The sequence below is a fragment of the Pinus tabuliformis genome, chromosome 9, assembly GCF_031772625.1.
Source record: "Pinus tabuliformis cultivar Carrire ecotype Pingquan chromosome 9, CPIR1, whole genome shotgun sequence".
Taxonomy (NCBI): domain Eukaryota; kingdom Viridiplantae; phylum Streptophyta; class Pinopsida; order Pinales; family Pinaceae; genus Pinus; species Pinus tabuliformis.
The window spans coordinates 462,171,611-462,175,106 of record NC_142307.1 but is presented as its reverse complement, the minus strand read 5'-3'; positions in this window follow the sequence as shown (position 1 = coordinate 462,175,106).

Genomic DNA, 3,496 nt, shown 5'->3' with positions numbered 1-3,496 from the left:
CGGCAAGAAGAAATGGGCAAAAGAACAATGAAGATCATCAGGTAAAGCAGGGACGAATTACAAACAGAAACTATCAGGGGCAATCCATCTTAAGGGTGAACAAAAGCTACAACCAGCCACAGGTAAAATCTTCTCAATTTGGTTCAAGAATATATGAAAATAGAAATTACAATCAGTTGGCTGGTAGATTCAATAACCGCAGAAGTTTCTTCAATGGAAAATGCTTTTCTTACCATAACTTTGGTCACAAAGCAGCTCAATGTGTTGCATATAAAATGATCATGACTAGTGAAGCTCAAAAACAAAGAAGTATGACAGGGATTACAAAAAGGACCTATAACAACTTTTCGGTTCTTGAAAATGAAGTTGAATGTTCTATTTGCAATAATTTTGGTCATGAAGACTCTGAATGCAGGAGCAGGTTTCAACAGAAAAAGGAACAAGCCTCAAGCACCAAAACATGGAAAATAAAGGAACCTCAAACAGAAAGATGAGGGATAGCTTTTTATGCAGAGGGATACGAAAATCTATGGTACATTGACAGTGGATGTTCGAAGCATATGACAGGTGATAAAGATAAACTTGAATCTTATTCTGCTCTAGAAAAGGGAAAGAAAGTCTCTTTTGGAAATGATACTCCTACAACTATAAAAGGAAAAGGCATTGCTCAGTTAAAAGAAAAGGTCAAGGTTGGAAATGTTTTGTATGTTGATGGATTAAAGCATAATCTTCTAAGTGTGAGCCAGATGTGTGATCAAAGAACCGAGGTTATATTCAGATCGAATGGATGTCTTGTTCGTGATCTTGATACAGGTAAAACAGTGCTCAAAGGCAAAAGAACTCCAAATAATCTTTACATATTTGAAGAAGGACAACAACAATGCTATCTGAGCAAGGATGAAGAGCATTGGTTATGGCATCGAAGGTTGGGACATCTAAGCTTCTCACAAATAAGGAAAGCATGCAAATATCAGGCAGTTCGCGATCTTCCAGATATCAAAATTCCTGACAACACCATATGCAAATCATGTCAGTTTGGAAAACAAACCAGAACGAACTTTCCAGAGAAAGACGGATCAGCTAGCATGCCTCTTGAGCTAGTACATACAAATACATGCGGTCCCTTCAGAAAACGAACACCTCGAGGAGAAGAATACTTAATATTATTCATTGACGATTTCTCCAGGTTTGTCTGGCTAGGACTTGTGAAGCACAAAGATGAAACATTCGAAAAATTCAAATCCTTCAAAGCCTTGGTTGAAAATGAATCAGGTCACAAAATTAAGTGCCTCAGATCCCACAGAGGTGGGGAATTTACTTCAAATGAATTTTTCGATTTCTGTGAAGAACATGGGATAAGAAGAGAATTCTCTACAGCAAGAACTCCCCAGCAAAATGGAGTTGTGGAAAGAATGAACAGAACAATCCAAAAAATGGCTCGTGCTATGCTTGATGAATCAGGAACTCCCGCAACTTTCTGGGGTGAAGCTGCACATGCTGCGGTTGTTATTCTCAACAAAACAAATGTCTGGGTGAACAGCACTCAAACTCCTCATGAGCTTTGGAGTGGTAGGACTCCTTCGGTAAAGCACTTCAAAATCTTTGGGAGCAAATGCTATATCAAGAATACTGATGAGCAGCTTGGAAAACTTGAACCTAGAGCAGATGAAGGCATTCTTCTTGGTTACTCTCCATATAGCAAAGCATACAAATGATACAATAAAAGACTTGGCAGAATTGTTGACAGCATTGATGTAGTGGTTGATGAGAAGGGATACATTGCTAGGCAAGTACATCGTGAAGACATCGAAGAAGATGAAGGCTACCCTCAAAGACAGAATGATGAAGAAGAAGAATCTCAAGAAGAACCTCAAGAAGAACAGGAGGAGCAAACAAGAATAGAAGAAAAGACTCCATCCAGATATGTTCAGAAGAACCATCCAGAATCTCAGATTATGGGACAGAAAGAAGCAGGTGTACAAACTAGAAGAACAGTTGCAGAAGCTTCAAGCTATTTGGCATTACTCTCCTCAACGGAACCACAAAATGTGAAAGAAGCATGCAAAGATGAATGTTGGGTGAAAGCAATGGATGAAGAACTTGAGCAGATCGAAAAGAACAACACTTGGGAGCTTGTTCCTAGACCAAAAGATAAGAATGTTATCGGGACAAAATGGGTCTTCAAAAACAAATTGAATGAAAATGGAGAAGTAATTAGAAACAAAGCCAGGCTTGTTTGTAAAGGGTATGCGCAGCAAGAAGGAATAGACTTCGAAGAAACCTTTGCTCCTATTGCAAGACTTGAGGCCATCCGAATGTTTCTTGCTCTCTCAAGTTTTCAAAACTTCAAAGTATTTCAAATGGATGTGAAATCAGCCTTTCTAAATGGAGACTTGGAAGAAGAAGTATACATTGAACAGCCAGATGGGTTCATTCTTGGAAATGATCCAAACCTTGTATGCAGATTGAAAAAGGCCCTCTATGGTCTCAAACAAGCTCCAAGGGCTTGGTACTACCGCTTGGACAAATATCTTCATCAACAAGGTTTCTCAAAAGGTTCAGCAGATAGCAATCTTTATATAAAAGTTGCAAATGACAAATTGCTAATACTTGTTGTGTATGTAGATGACATTATTTTTGGCAGCAATGAAGAAGCTATGAGTCAAAGCTTTGCCTTGGTCATGCAGAAATAATTTGAAATGTCCTTACTAGGAGAACTGACATATTTCCTTGGTTTGCAAATCCAACAAAAGGAAGGAGGAATCTTTTTATCTCAAACCAAGTATCTCAAACAGATTTTGAAAAAATATGGCATGGAAGATGCAAAACCAGTATGTACACCCATGGTCACAGGATGTAGCCTTAGTGCAAATGATGAATCTGCAGCAGTACATCAACCAACCTACAGATCTATGATTGGAAGTTTACTTTATTTGACAGGTACCTGACCGGACATCATGCATGCAGTTGGAATAGTTGGAAGATTTCAGGCAAATCCGAAGGAGACTCATCTTCAGGCAGTGAAGAGAATTTTCAAATATCTTCAAGGGACTCAAAATTATGGCTTATGGTATCCTAGAGATACAGATCTTACTCTTCATGCTTATATAGATGCAGATTGGGCCGGAAGCGTGGATGACAGGAAAAGCACAAGTGGTGGTGTGTTCTTTATGGGTTCCAGACTGGTATCTTGGTTCAGCAAGAAACAAAGTTCAATTGCCTTGTCTACAGCTGAAGCGGAATATGTTGCTGCTGCATCTTGTTGCACCCAACTCCTTTGGATGATGCAGACTTTGCAGGATTTTCAAATCACTTGTACACCACCAATACCCATCTTATGTGATAACACAAGTGCAATCAGCATCTCCAAGAATCCTGTTATGCATTCAAAAACCAAGCACATACCAATCAAGTACCATTTTCTCCGGGAACAAGTACTTGAACAGAAGGTCAAGTTGGAGTATGTTCCTTCTAAAGAACAAGTTGCGGATATTCT